At 39.4% G+C, this 16,016-nt stretch overlaps 1 protein-coding gene across 10 annotated transcripts in view; it reads left to right on the forward strand.

The window, feature by feature from the left end:
• Nucleotides 1-220: 220 nt before the first annotated feature.
• The window catches only part of baz2ba (bromodomain adjacent to zinc finger domain, 2Ba), a 295,269-nt gene continuing 279,473 nt past the window's right edge, over nt 221-16,016 (forward strand). For all 10 annotated transcript variants that reach the window (XM_067987408.1, XM_067987414.1, XM_067987411.1 and 7 more), the window contains exon 1: nt 221-415. The gene's annotated coding sequence lies outside the window, so the exon portion shown is untranslated. The remainder of the gene's footprint in view (nt 416-16,016) is intronic.

Raw genomic sequence — 16,016 nt, forward strand, 5'->3', positions numbered from 1 at the left:
AGGCTTTGCAATTCTCACGTGTTCATATAGTGAATAATCCTTAAAAAAATCAAAAGTATATTAAAAAAAATCCTCGGTTGATTGAATCGAAAAAAAGGGGAACTATAACCTACAATTTTCCCTGCCGCTAGATGATAGCTGTTGGTTTCATTTAGGAAAATGTTTCTTGTAGCAGCAAGTTTCATTGTTTGAGCCATGCCTGACGTCACCAGTTCGTGAACCACATGCATTGAAGCCGAAAAAGTCTCGGTCTCCCTCACAGCTTCTGGTGAATTAACGAATTCTCCACTTTCTCCTCCCGCCTCAATTAAAAAAAAGTTTCGAAACGAAAACAAGAACGTTAACAAATAATTCCACCATCTGTCCCTAACTCCCGACGTATCTGGAAGGGAAGTCGATGACATTTGCGAGCTAGGTGAGTTGCATTTTCTTTTCGTGTTTATGTATTTTTCGGAGAGGAAAAGAAAAATAATTTATAAATGTTAGTGGGGGGGAATGAGTAATATATCAGGGCCGGAGAAACTCTCCGGCCGGTCGGTAATGTACAGCCGGTGAGACTGAGTCCTGTTCCCTCTTCACTTTGTGTCTCTAACCGTCTGTCTTACATGTCGCTTTAATTGGATCCTTTTGTAGCAGAGAGCGCCCCAGAGAAGGACTTTTCCTTTTAAACACCTCAACGGGCAGGTTCTTTTTTTAAATTTCCATTCGCACTAAACTTGTATTAACCGCGTTACCGTGCGGTTTTATTTCTCTTTTATTTAGTGGAGCGGGCGCTTTGTGTCCCGCTCGCTCCCTGTTTACCATCCACTTTCTGTCTTGTAGTTTTTTAAAAACACAAAAACAAACGGGCACGGCAGAGCCCGATTGCGGCTGGCGGGCCAGGCCAGAGTCGAGGCCGAGTGACTGTGTGGCTGAGAGGTGGTTGAAGTGTGGGCAGGACGCTGGCAGAGCCTGTGTCCCGGGGGTGTGTGCGTGTGGTTTGTGGTGTGAAACCGGCCCCCGAACAGCTCGTCCCGGCCCCCTCTCATACCCCACCCCCTCCCCTTTCCCTTCTTTCTCTTTGACAGTCCGGCCGGCAGGCGGGCTGGGCTGGGCCGGGCCGGAGCAGGCTAAATAACACGGCCCCGGCGTCACCCGTCACATCTGCTGCGTCCCATCCTCCCCATCAGTTTCGGGCACAGAAACACCAACATAATTCATTCAGATCAATTATGCGATAACTCTTTTAAAATATCGGGTCGCTGGCTCCCCGGGGTTGCGTGCCCGTGTCCAGCCGCTCTGCGCCTCTTCCTCTGCCGCTTTCTCTCCATCTCTGCCCCACTCCCCCCCTTTGCTTTGTATCTTCGCTGCTTCCTTATTCAAGCCGGCTGCAGGCGAGTTGTTGAAATTTATCCCTTTGTGTATATTACAATATCCTCCATTTTTCTTTTCTTCAAAACAACAACCCTTCGCCATCTTGGGTAATGTGTTTTGTTTAAGCCTTTTGTTTGGAGGAAAGATTTTTAAATATTAAAAATAACCCTAAAGTTAGGAAACGTTTCTGGGGACAGTGACGTCATATAAAGTTTGGTGAAATTTACCCCGTCGTGTATTTATGGCTGTTTTTTAATCCTGTTCTTGAAAGGACGTTGTTTCTTTCATCATCTGATTGTTAGCAGCTTGAATTGCAACAGCCTTTTTAAAATAGAAACTATAAAGGAACTTTAGATAAGCTTTATTATGTGTTGGCTTAGAGTGACAAACAATAAATTCAATCGTAAATCTGAGCAATTTGTGGAGCAAGACCACTGCAGTTTCTTTGTCGACTAAAAGTCTGTACATGTGTGCTTTTTAAAAAGAAAATTGTCTCATGTAGTACTTTTGAGATGTTTTCTTAAAATGTACGAATATGGTTATAAAATGAACATGTTAGAAATCCAGTACTTCGCAATGCACTACAGACACCCATGGAAATGTGAATATTTTACTCAGCAATATATCTGCTGACATTTTTATATGGTTTAGTTTAAAGATCGATTATTAAAAATGTGGCAGTCTTTTACAAACTACATATCTAATACAAAGGTAAGAATCTCGAGTAAAAAGGTAAATAGTACAGTGGTAAAAAATATATACACAGTACATTTTTGAAGAGATTCTCAAACGTCCAAGATTGATATTGATTCTCATATGGCCTTTTACAATTCTTCAGAGCAAGGTCTTTTTGGAAATAGATTTACTTATATAATGTACACACCATACTGGTAGGCCCACAGTGAATTTCTAGTGATATCTTCAGCTTTGGTTATGTATTAATTTTGAAAGACTGTATGTATACACTGTCTCGTTTTAACTATGGTGCTGATTTCAATCCAGCTGCATAAACATAGTTGGCAGTGAGAGCAAAGTTGTAAACCTTCTAAAATCTGAATTTGTTTAAAAAAGATCCTCATATCATTACCTCTGGCTATATTCTCTTGTACATGATTAGTGAGTTTAAACAAAGTGGTACTGTTCAGTTTATATACCTGTGAACAATAGATTTCTCTTTTCATTGTGCAAAGTTCTGTGAGTCACTTGGCAGAATATAATAGAAAAAAATGAGTAGGAATGCCTCAGAATCATCAGCATTTTAACTTGGAAATATTGTTAGAGCTTTTAAGTGGTTTTGTGGTTTTACGAGCTACCATATTTTTTTAAAGTCTTTGTAGTGGGGAAATGTAAAGACATAGTGAAAAACTGCTTTTATCGTGAAAATAGTAGTTACAGTGCATTCTCTTGTGTTTATATGTAACAGGATACTTAAATATTAGTAACAAACCCATTCTGTTAGTTACTCTGATCTTGGGGTTAATTTTTTTAAATGCAAAAGCCCAAACAGCAGATGGCTTTAAATTATACATGCAACAAAAGCCTGCAAGATTTGGCAGATTAGGCAGATGAGATAAGCAGATCAAAGAAAAACAAAATATTGCTTGCATCATAATTGCATTTCTTCTGCAAAGTTGCTTGAAATGCTGCATTTCGTATTGTAGTTGGATGTTTCTTTCATTGCTCTATTTACATTTTTACTATTGGTGATACTAAGTGAAGTGTGTCATTTAGGATTGATGAGTAGACTTCCCTATTATTGTTTGATATAGTGCTTATGTGATCTAAGATTTTTGGTAATTAAAGTCAATTAGTAAAATAATCCAAATTTTATAGCTGAGTTTCTTGAATCAGAACCATGTTTTGAGAAAGAAACATGCATATATTTTTCTTAAAGCTATGAGGTGAACTTTGCAGCTGAAAGGTGATGTATTCATGCTTTTATTTCATGTGGGTGCTACATCTCTGCTAACGAGAAAAATATCAATAGCTCACCTTCCTTTCTACTGGAAACACCAGTTGGAGTCAATCATCAGTTTGACACGAGTAAATATGAATTCTGAAATATTGAGTCTTAAACCGAACAAGCAAAATTCTTTTGCTTGAAGTATTCATTATTCATCATTTTAAAAACTGAAAATTTAACAACAGAATGCTAGTCACCCAGCATTACACTTGAGTCCTGCTCATTTTCTACAATAGCGCAATATTAATATGCATTGAGGCTGTGTGAATATCTGTCTATAATTAGTTTTCTGTCACCTATCTGAAGTGCTTTAATTCGCATTCAGAAATGTTTGAGTGTGAATGTTGCACACAGTGTTAATAGTGGTATAGGTAAATAATCACTTTTGTTGCTAAAAATTTTGTTAATGTGTTTAGTAACAAAAAGCGCAAGGCTGTGCTTGTATTTCTTTGTTTAGCTGTTTTTGTTGTGTCAGATGAAATGTGATGGAGCAGATGTTTTGCCAAACATCCTGATGTGCTCGTTTCCTTATGGGAGTGTATGACTTTTTCTTCTGATGCATTGAGTTGACAGCTGCTTGATTTCATGGAGCTGCTAAGAACCCATTAGTGGTGTCATTGAATTGAAACAGAACAGTCACTCCCAGCTTGAATTGTAATTCCAAATGTCTTCAATTGTTGTATATTTGCAACACAAGAGATTTTAATATCACATCTTGATGAGGTCTGTTCCCTACATGCTTGTTTTACATTAGAGATGGAAAGAATAAGCACGGGCTTGTGTTTGCATTATAAAATGATAATTTTGATTTATGGAAATTGTACAGTGGCTGATGTCATTACTGTAAAATAATCTTTGTGAAGCTAGTAATTCAGGTGTTAATAATTACATTGTAGTTTATTGAACAAGGTTTCCAAGCAGGCTGTCACTAGTATTCTTGTGTATTTTATACCAGAAATAATTGGATCGGTTCCTTTTTGAAAATCCTACTTTTAACAGAAAAAAATCTGTGGGCCAAAATCATTATGAGGAGTAACAGTTGAAACCATTTGATCAGAATGTGGGGTATGTGGGTTGTATACTTGTGTTGTCACCTGTATATTTAAATTGTTTCAAAATTATTTGAGTGTTTAATAGTAGAAAATAGTTTCAGTTTGGGAGACATTGTTGAATACATTGGAAAAGCAGAACTAACTGTAAACCTGAATGAACACTTACGTTGCTGGAATCATTTAAAAGGGTATTCTTAAATTACTAGATTGGAAACAGTTGGCTGATGTGCGACTATTTCTCTTTTAAAATAATGTTTTTGGAGCTTTTTTAAATGTGATTTCAAACTGCAACTGTGTGCAAATATTTCTATGAAAATTAAGGTGGGTTTGATGCCTAGTGCCATTATTTGTGCAACCAAATCAACTGTTTAGATATTTCTGGCCTCATGAGCACATTCCTGATAATACCCAAACTATTGTGCATTGTATCAGTTACAGTACTGAAGGATTGTATTATCAGAACTTCTAGCTATAAAATTTCTTGGCAGTTTTAAGTTCTTAAGTCCAGTATCTATTGATATGAAAATTATTGCTTTCCTTTAGAGGTGTTTTTTGGCGGAGTAGGATTAAAGGTTATACCTGCATACAAGTTGCTTCCTGCCTCCTCCCTTTGCATTTTTTATGGTTGTTTCAGGAAGTATGGTGATGTAATCTATGCACTTATAATAGTGAGCAGAAGCTATTGTATTTCATCTTCATTTTGAGATACACTTTAGGTTTCTCTCTAAATCTATTTCCAGCTTTAATCTGGTTTCCTTCATATATTGATCCCACATTGTCAGTTTTCTCCTTAATGTGATTGTCACTCATTTGATGTTGGTCTCCAGTCGCACACTGCATTGGTCATTCTGGAATTTGCTTTGGACCTCAGCCCCTTGTAGATGTATTAGTATGTGCACACTGCCTTGCTGCTATTGCACTCTCTCCTGTGTTCTACCACAGAGACTTGCACATCTGTTGAGATATGGTAGGAACAATTCAAGTATGATCTGTTCTGTGTTGCTTTGAGCAAGTTGCACTGATGTGCAGGTTACATTTCGTGGATGTAAAAATAGCATGAAAGTATGATTTGTTTATTTTATAGTATGAAGGTACAGTTGATCCTTATTGTAAAGTTGGGACTAATCTTTTTCAAAACATTTATATAAAAAAAATCAAGTTGTCATCTTTTGAGGTTTGACCTGCTCTGCAGATTAACTGAATTTCAGCCTGGGTGTGTGTTATGAGGTTGGTATGTTGGGGTATTCCACCAGCAGGCTATGCATTAACTTTTGTAATTTAGCTGAAAAGGAATAAAATTTGTCAAAATAAAATTGTCTTGTACCTATCTTTTCATTGGACTAAATCTAAATCAAAATAAATTTTAAAAAAATCTTTCTAGTTCAGTCACAAGATCTACTCATATTAGAAAATTGTAAATATGGAATCGCAAAGGCAACTGGAAATTGGTGATTCTGTCATTGATTAGCCAAAATATGCACAATCTTGTGTACTTTTACTGTAAGCTGTGTCCTTGTACATTGAAGAAGGTTCTTGGATATATTTTTGATAGTTTGGAGGTATAAAAGGTAGATTAACTTGCTGTGGTTTAGTTTCAATAGCTGAATTTTAAAGTAAGATCCCTAGATTTTATTCTGTTGATTAATTGCTGGTAAATGAATAAAACCATGATTCAGGGCAATTTGCTTGCCTGCTGAAACTGTTTTCCCAACTGGGAAAATTAGAGTCTGATGGGACAGAGGTGATTTTCACTTATTGTAGGCAATGGTTAATGTAGACACTACTTCTCAGTATTAGCTCGGATAACAGGCCCCTAGTATATTATGTTTGTCTTTTGCATTTACTACATATCTTCAGTGGCATGTAACCGTCCTTGGATCTTCGGCAGAGAGATGCAAAATCAAACAGGTGAAACATCTTACATTAAATATAATAAATATACAAATACACCATAGGTGTTAATATTTGTCTAGCACAAAATGCTTGCTACTTCAATGAATAGCATTCTTCTGGGTACTTTCACTGATCAGAATTTTGAAACAAAAGAAGAAACATCCAAAAGCAGCTGCTGTAGAAATGTACCGGTATTTGATCACTGCCAGAACTGGCAAACGAAAAAGTGTACCTTCAGCATGATTTTTCTAATATCAAGCTTGATATTGATACATAGCATGAAAACATTGAGTCGTTGTGATTTGTGGGCGTTAGAAATGTAAAATTGCTTAGCTGCAATGTAAAATGCAGATGAACGAGCACAAATGTCTAGGACCAGTGTACTGATCATAAACAGGGCACCAAGCACACCACCACTGAAGAGAGGCATCAGGATAATTATTGCTGTGGTATTTTTGTGCAGGGATAATTATGTTTTTACCGTTTTTCTGTTCTTACCTTTTCCACAAGCACATACTCATTAATCAAACAAACAGCACTCCCGCTGAGGGCAGAGAGGTTCATCAAATTGGCAGTTGGTTTGGTGTTCAGAACAGTGCTGAGGCTCTTAAAGGATGGGCATAAATAAATCTGAGGTCTTTGTATGCAAACCCTAGAGGTTAATACTGTATAATTCAATGTCCTTTCTCTGTTTTGTATGATTGATGTTTTTTTAAGGATTTGAAGCTAGATGCAAGTCTTCCAGTAGGTCATGGATGACACCTTCTGATTGGTCAAATTGCAAAGTGTAGGGGGAGGGGAGGCCTTGGAGTATGCTGCAGAGATTGCTGATTTTCCCTGAGATCATTGTCATATTGCCTGTACTGTTATAAGAACATCCTAGTGATTGACGTCTCCTACTGTGATAATGGGGGCTGGTGTTTCAAATGCCAGTAGTTTTGCCTGTTTGTACTGCAGATTAATGCTGTTTGCACTCTTAACATAGCTAACATGTATTACATGAATAAACTACTGAGATTTTGCTACAAAAATAATATTGAAATTTGGCTGTGGCAGGAATGGTTGCCTCTTAATAATTTAACAGCAGTTATAGAAAGTGTACTTCCATTTGCAGATTTCATAAAGGCACATCAAAACTGCATTGGGTAGCAATAGCTTTTATTGATCATCTTCATTTAAGAATCTGGTCACTTCTGTCACATAGGCTTTCTTTTCTGCTGTGCTGGCAGCATTGCTTCAATTTTGAATTAGTAATGTAGATTAAATGCACAAAGTGGCGAGACAAATTGAGGCGTTTATAGAGGAGCAGAATGCATTGTATTGTAGTTAGTGGTCCAAAGAAGAATACAAAAACCATGATAATTTAAGAATTCCATAACCTTTATTCTTTGACTGGGTCAGTGGTCAAGAATTTCTCTGATGCCCTTGTTCAGTAACTGCTTTTGTTACCTTTCTGTCTGTGAAGTTAACTGATTTAATTTACATACATAGAAAATAGTCAAATTGTGATGGTTCCATTTTTATTAACAAGCATGTTCTGAAGCAGGGAATATTAGTTTAATAGATTAATTCAGTATTAGTTATGAAATAGCTAAATCTTAAAAGTACAGCCGTTAGTATTCATTTTTGATTTTATAAAATTGTCCTTCAGCTGAAATCATTTGGAAAAAATAGTTTTACATTCTTTTAAAATTTAACTATCCAGTATACTGCAGTTCTTGATGTTCTTATTATGTTAAGTTGTGGTGTTGCGGACGGGAGAGAAGTAGTGTAAAATGTGGCAGTTACATATGTAGATAAAAATGGATAGGTGTGAATCCAGAATAAGAGGTCTGGTGAGAAGACTGTTTTTGTCTAATTTTTGGTGCAAGTGTCTGCCAAACTCTCTTTAATATAGTTTGCCTAGAGCTACAGCACTTCAAAAAGTAATTAATTGTGTAAAGGGCTTTGAGATATTTCAATGTAAAAATACATTGTATAAATATAAATATTAATGATGTATATCTTGTCAATGCATTATTGTCATGTATAAATGATAAAAATGACATTGAACAGATAGAAAAGTTTGAACAAACCAGTAAAAGGCCTGCCAAACTTGATATTACAGTCATGCAACAGTAGTCAAATGAGTGCACATTTGAATAAGTAATTATTTCTTTGATGCTATTTGCCAAATCAGTTCTCACTTTTTTTTAATATAGCTGTTTCTTTTCCAGTTTTCCTGTTTCCACTGGAATATTCAGATATTGCCCGGTGGGGATATATTTTTTTTAAACTTCAGATAGTTTGAAGAGTGAATTTTACTCCTTGAAGCAGGGAACGGTTTACACAAAATACTTCCATCATGAAAATCATCGTTTGTTGCAAAGCTGTGGAATCACAGTTGAGGGCTTGCTGATTAAATTGTTACTACTCTTAGATGTCATTGAAATTGAAAATTGATGACTTTTTTTGCTTGGGTCAGGATGTAAAAGTTACAATATTTATTTATCATATTTAATACTTATTTGACAATTTTACTTTAAAACCCACTGGAAACAGAATACCCTGAAATTTTCAATGGATTCTTCGGTATGATGGAACAGTGCCTATCTGATCATAATATATCCGCTCTTCATTTTGATTATGTGCCTCAACTGTATCACATGTGTAGTATGTGAGTTTCTTTAACTCATGATGTGGACATTCTTCCCATTTTGCACAGTAGTATGGTAATACTGTGCTACCTGTTGAGCTAATTAAAAATAAATTTAAATGTGATGATGAAATTGTGACTTTTTGATACTTAATTTTGATTACCTGTGTATTTGTCCACACAAGGTCCTCTAGGATTGGATATGTGATGTTGACTGACCCATTGCTTCATTAATATTGCAAAGATTAAAGTTGCAGTACTTCATAAGTGCATTTCAGAAGTTCTCTTCCAGTATCAATATTGAGAACATTATCTTGTTTGCCATTTCTTCTCTATGTCTTAGTTTAGGCTCACTGTCATAGGGAAAGAGGAGGAGAGGAGTAACAGGTGTAGTCCAGAAGTTTTATACTATTTGTTTGAGTCATTCAATCTTGTCCCATTTTTGCACTGGCTAAAAGTCACTGCAGAGCAGTCCTCAATTCCTTGTTTTCCCAATTTAAAAAAAAAAAGTTTCTGAACAAACCTTTTGCTTTAGTATTTGCTGTCTTCAATCTGTTAATGTTAGCTATCATCATTTTTGTTTTGATTCAGTTTTGGTGTGACTTTTTAAAACAAAATCTTTGAACAAGGATAAAAAGTTGTGGTGCATGCTCGGTATTGGGCAGTGTTGAAACACTGGAAAGTAACCTTTTGGTAGTTTGGCTCAATGCATTTGGAGTCTGTCTTTGAAACTGCCCATAGTCCAAGCTAAAAGGGGAACAAATGCTCCATGTCACAGAGAGAGACAAAACATGCACATGGAGAAGCAGTCCATTTTAGGGGCACTGATGATTTGCCTAAGGCTATGAGACAGTAGTGTTAGCCTTGGCTCAGTGGTAGTGCTCTCACCTCTGACTCAGAAGACTGTGGGTTCAAGCCCCACTCCAGCACATGTGCACATAATTTAGGCTGACGTTTCAGTGCACCACTGAGAGAGTACTGCATTGTTGGAGGTGCCATCTTTCAGCTGAGACATTAACCAAGGCCCTGGGGCAAGAATGCAGCTATTGTCACAGGCCTCTTGCAGTGTTGCTCTGACTCACTACATTGGCCAATAGAATGCTGACACAGAAACATCTGATGCTTAAAATCACAAACTGGGCCTTGGATCATTTACTAATGCTTCTACTTTTGATAGCGAGGGACTTCTTCGTAAAGTTCCTAGACTATATGCTGTTTTCTCCACCCCCTTCAGTATTAATATTAGCAGTTGGGTTGACTATCCCGTGTTACTAAGTGATTTGTTTTTGGTGTCATCCAAAATAATCATTCATATAGATTTTGCCTACTGCAACAATATAGCTTTGGAGGCAGCTACCTCGGCTCCATGTATTGTGATTCGGTCTGTTTGGCCAAAATAGTTTGAGGTTATGAACATCTTATCAATTCAGACAACGCTTTAATTTTTTTTGGGGGGGGGTAGTTGGGGGGAGAGGGGAGGATATGGGAATAATGCCTTTGGTGCTTATAGCTTGGCACATCCTGTCCACACCTCTCTATTGTCTGTATGGCTTCAGTTTATATGCAGATCAAGATGTACTCTTACCTGCTACTTCCATCATTTCTATGGTCCATCATTGATTTGGTTTGGAATAATATGAGTAAATTTTCCTCACTCTCCAATAGGATAGATACACTTTAGAATCCCAATGTTCACTGAGGAAACCCTTTTTTAAAAAAAATGAACATATCTATCTCTCTCTCTCTCTCTCTCTCTCTCTCTCTTTCTCTCTCTCTCTCCACCCCCCCCCCCCCCACTTCCAGGTTGAGGATAAGCTAGCAATGTGTTCAAAATACAGAATATCATTCACTGCAAAACTTACTTCAGAGATACATTGTTGATGCTTTCTGTCTCCCCACTCCCTATCCTGCCAAATTTATTTGCTTTTGATCTTCCTTTTCTGAACCACTGACAGGTGCTGGGTGCAGCTCCACAGGTCCCAGGAGCCTCGTAAATCTTGCCCAAGTTTCTATTCTTAGATTAGTTTGGGTGGAAAGGGGCATCGTAGCTGAGTGCAATCCTGCATTCATATGTGAGATCCACATGTGCACTTTCCAGCAGGAGTTCCTGGAAGTATTTGGGAGTGGGAATCATGGTTATCTTTTCCCTTCTGAGTACACTGAGACTAATTCTAATGCTCCTACCAATAACCCAGCTGAAGTTGAGTCTGGAGTTGTCTTCATCTGTATGGCTCAGTGCCTCATCATGAAATGCATTTACTCACAGCTATTGGACGTGTCAATTTCTGACCATTTAAGTGCTGATTTTAATGTTTTAGAATATAGCAAAGAGAATTGTAGAGTCTTGCAGCATTAAAATTGATATGTAGTACTATGGTACTTACACTTCTATCTTGTTAATCTAGATTAGCTGCCATATTAATGTGCGGGGATGTTTTTTCATGGAATGTTACAGTATCGAAGCAGGCCACTGTTTTTCTCCACATGAACCACCTAATCTAATCCCACTCTCCGACTTGCTCGCCACACTCTTTAATATTCTTTAACATCTAATTTCCTTTTAACACTTTGTGGACTCTGATTCAACAACAGTTTGCAGCAAAGAATTACACATTCTAATCACCCTCTGTGTAAAGTCATTTTTTCTAACCTCCCCTTCAGTTCCTTTTATGATTATCTTAAATTTTTGCCCTCTTGTTACTCCTTCGCTGACCAATGGAAACAATCTATCACTATTTACTTTATCATAATCCTTCATAATCTTGAGGACCTCCATTGGGTCACTCATTAAGCTCCTCAGTTGTATGTAGTGTGTTTAAAGAAAAACAAAATTCTTCCTGCTCCTGGCACCAGAGACACACATGAGTGAGGTGAGTGTTTTTTAATGAAAAAGACTCCTTGGGGAAAAAAAATCTACCAGAGGAAATAGCAAATGGGGAATGAAACAATTTGACATGGGACAATACTGGTTCTCTCAGCAGGAGTACATCTGACTGATGCCCATCTTCCACTCAGCAGCACTGCTCTCCCCCTTTACTTAGGACTTTCAGTATTGTAAAACAGGTCTGATGAGAGGGAGAGAGCAGTGATGTTGGGAGCAGGAGGTGGGTGTAAGTTGGGTGAGAGAGATAGCCGTGCTACCTGTCAGATTTTCATTCCCACTTGAACATCAAATATTTCTACTTGTGGGCATTTCAGATATGAGTACTTTTAATTTAAATAGTTATCACCTTAATTAATGTGACATGTGCTGGGAGTGGAAGCGATCAGAGACAATTTCTCTGGCAAACTGGACAAAATTGGGAAATAGTCTAGATTTGGCCCACGGGCTGTGGGTGCCCATGGGTTGGATACCCCGCTCTGAGACTGACCACAAGTTCCCTATTAACTCAGTTTCTTACCACTCAAATAGCGCTTTTGGCCCTATTATTACCAGCAGCACCAACCTCTCCCCTCAAACTGCAGTAATTGCTGCCACCTAATGAAGTTTATCCTTTAGGTGTCAGCCTTGGCTCAGTGGTAGCACTGTCGCCTCTGAGTCAGAAAGTTGTGGGTTCAAGCCCCACCCTAGAGACTTAACCACATAATCTAGGCTGACATTTAAATTTAGTAGAGGGAGTGGTGCGCAGCCAGATCTGCTGTCTTTCGAGGAGCTTGTTAATTGTCAAAAAGAAAAGCCTGTGATCTCCAGGATGATTTTGGAATAACATCAGGTGGATGTAAATGATCTCTTGGTACTACTCAAAGAAGAGCAGTGGAGCTCTCCTGGCCAATGTTTGTCAATCGTCAACATTAAAACAGATTATCTGGTTTAATGAGATTACTGTTTGTGCGACCTTTCTGTGCCCAAATTGGCTGCGCGTTACAACAGTGACTACACTTCAAAAAAGTGTTTTGGGACGTCCTGAAATCGTGAAGGGCAATATATAAATTCCAAGCTTCCCACTCCACCCCTCCCTCCCTGTCGTCGCAAACCACTGCCTCCATCTCCCAAATGAAGTTGGAGTTGATGACATGCTCAAGAGTGGTAGAGAGGAAAGGGAAGTTAGAGAAAGGGCGATGGAGAGGACGGAAGGACTAGGGGTAGGTTTTTCGAGTAGGAGAATGATGGCAGTTGGTCTGAACGATGTAGAGCAGTGCTGTGGAAAGAGAACAGTTATTGTCAGCTATCATAGGGACTATAACATAGGGATGATTGATCAGAAATTGGGTGGGGGAGGAATTAAATGAACAGGAATGTCGCATGGAAGACATGAGTTTGGAGGTGGCAAGGGCGATGGCAGAGCAACTTCAAAATGGAAAGGGATCAAGGCTGGAGTGGTTGAGAGACAGAAGGAGTGGGGGGAGGGGAGAGATCTGGGACAGAGGGGAAGAAAGCAGCAGAGACAGGTCTGGATGGTTTCGCTCTCAAAAATATCCATGAACTCCTTGCATTTGGTATTGGAGGGAGCAGGTGAAGAGGGTTTGAGGAGCTTGTTAATTGTCAAAAAGAAAAGCCTGTGATCTCCAGGATGATTTTGGAATAGCATGTGCTTTTGCCAGAGGTGAGTGAGGCATGGTAAAGCTTGATGTGATCAAGCCAGATCTAGTAATTGAAGATCAGGGCGGTTCGGTCCCGGGTATGCTTGAATCTCTGACCTGAGGGTGAGGAAGGGGCATGTACCAGAAGAGTGAAGTGAGTGGGACGCAATGATTGACTTGCTGGGTACAAGGGCATTGAAGGTAGAAGTGAGAGAATGGGTTAGTTTGTCGATAGTTGTGACAGGTAGAGGACCAAAGGAGAGTGAGTTGGGAGGTAGAGAGAGAAATTGTGAGGCAGTTAGTGGGAAGCTTTTTCCATTGGGAAATAATGAATAATAGGATTGGGGAGGCTGGGGAATATGGGTGATGAGACTAGAAAGTGATCAAAGCCAGTCATATTCATGATCAGAACCTCATCTGCAGAGAGGATATGAGATAGTGATCGAGGGGTTGACTATGGTTGGGGAGTTAGTGTGAAGGATAAAATGGAGGGCAAAGAAATCAGAGGAGGGGTGAGTGAAATGGGAAAGAGAAAGGTTAACTCCAGGCAAGCGGGAACGGTGAGATGGTCATGGAGTGAGGGTGAGGCACTTGAGGTTGCTGCTCTGGGATCCAGCACTGTGTCACAGTGGAGATACCAAGGGAGATGCAGAGGAAGGCTGGGCTCATTCAGGAAGTACTTAATACTGGGACGGCAGTAGGAGAGAAGGTAAGCTGGGAAATAGTGACAGGTGGGAGGGATAATTGAGGGTGGCATAGTGCTGGGGAAGAGGGAAGAGAATGGGGTATGGCCGAATGAAAAGTAACGGAGACAGCTGTGCACAGAAAGAATGGGAGATGGGAAACGGTCTGAAACGGCAACCAAAGTCTGTAGGTGAGAGGAAATGAATGGAATCTAAATGACATGGTCCAGTAAGAGCGACCTAGACACGGTGAGCAAGGGTAGTAAAGAAAGGAGTTGATCACAGAGAAAGTAACCCTAGACCGATATTAAAGACCTAACTTAAGGACTAGGTAGGGTAGATAGAGAGAAACTATTTCTGCTGGTTGGGGAGTCTAGGACTAGGGGACATAGCCTAAAAATTAAGAGCCAGGACTTTCAGGAGTGAAGTTAGAAAGCACTTCTACACCAAAGGGTAGTAGAAGTTTGGAACTGTCTTCTGCAAACGGCAGTTAATACTAGCTTAATTGTTAATTTTAAATCTGAGGTTGATAGATTTTTGTTAAGGCGGGTGTATGGAGTTAGGTCACAGATCAGCCACGATCTCATTAAGTGGTAGAACAGGCTTGAGGTGCTAAATGGCCTACTCCTGTTCCTATGCCCCTTCATTAAGGGGAAAAGAAGCTTCTGAGCAAGAGGTAACATTGGAATGAAGCTGGTTGGGAAAACTATGAGGGATCAAGCTACAGCTAGGAGCGGATAGTAATGATGACAACCAGACCATTGGCCAGTTGAGGAGCAGCAGAGGTTTTAAAGGAGCAGCAAAAGTGTCAGGAGCTTAATCCAGTGGAAAAAGGTTGATCTAGGAGGCGAGTGAAAACCAGAAGCAGAGTGGTGCTCAGTACAGGAGGCCAGAGAACACAGCAGAAGCTGAAAGTCCAGGAGGTAATGGCAGGTGCAGAGCCTGAATCCAAGATATTAGTGTAGGAATTCAGGAGCAGAGAAGTGTGGGCCAAAGAAATCAGCAGGACAACAAACTTCAGCCAGATGCCAATGCAGTGGGAGCATGGATTATTTCTATTTAGTTTCTAATCCCCCCGGGCCCATCTTGCCCCCCTCCCCTCTCGGCCCCTCTCGTCATTCGTCCGTCTCTCCCCGGCCCACCTCGCCCTGGCCCCTCTCCCTCTCCTCACCTTTAGTGCCCTTTCACCTTGTTTCATATATTATGACTTTCTTCCCTGTACAGCTGCCTCTAGCTGCATCTCATTCTTTCTGTCTCTAGTATTTTTTTCTGGTTCTGACTTGTTTTGCTTGCAGCGACTGTGCTGCCTTATGATTGGTGCTGCAGTGGCAATAGTGCATCCGCCTAGGAAGGAGAATATGGGCAGCCATCAGACACCAGCAGTTTTATTAATCTATTTTAAGTAAATAAAATATCCTGTATTGGGACCAGTGGAACAGGAGAAGCTGTGGAGGAAGTGTTGGAAGCTGCAGGGCTGTATGTAAACTGGATAGTCAGCTGTTGGAACCAAACAGCAAGAAAACCAAATCTATACCCAAATATAGGCGAAGAATGGAGTGATCCAGGCCAGAGATAAAATAAATTGTTTAAAAGAGAAACCTCTCTGGCAGTGGACAAAAAATATTTAGGGAGCCTTTCAAGAATACGGCCGCAGAGACCATCATATCGTGATACTGATGTAAAACTACCTACTTCCACCTCTGGAACATTGCCTACACAGCCAACTCATCTAGAATTCTGCGACTCATATTCTGTGTGCAGCTTTGGACACCACACCATAGGAAGGATGTTGAGGAAATACAGAAGGTACAGTGTAGATTCACTAAGTTGTTGCCTGATGAAATATAAATATGAAGAAAGACTTGAAAAATTGGGGCTGTTTTTGTTAAAACAGAGGAAATTGCAGGGTGATTTGA

This window comes from Heptranchias perlo, chromosome 7, assembly GCF_035084215.1.
Source record: "Heptranchias perlo isolate sHepPer1 chromosome 7, sHepPer1.hap1, whole genome shotgun sequence".
Lineage (NCBI taxonomy): Eukaryota > Metazoa > Chordata > Chondrichthyes > Hexanchiformes > Hexanchidae > Heptranchias > Heptranchias perlo.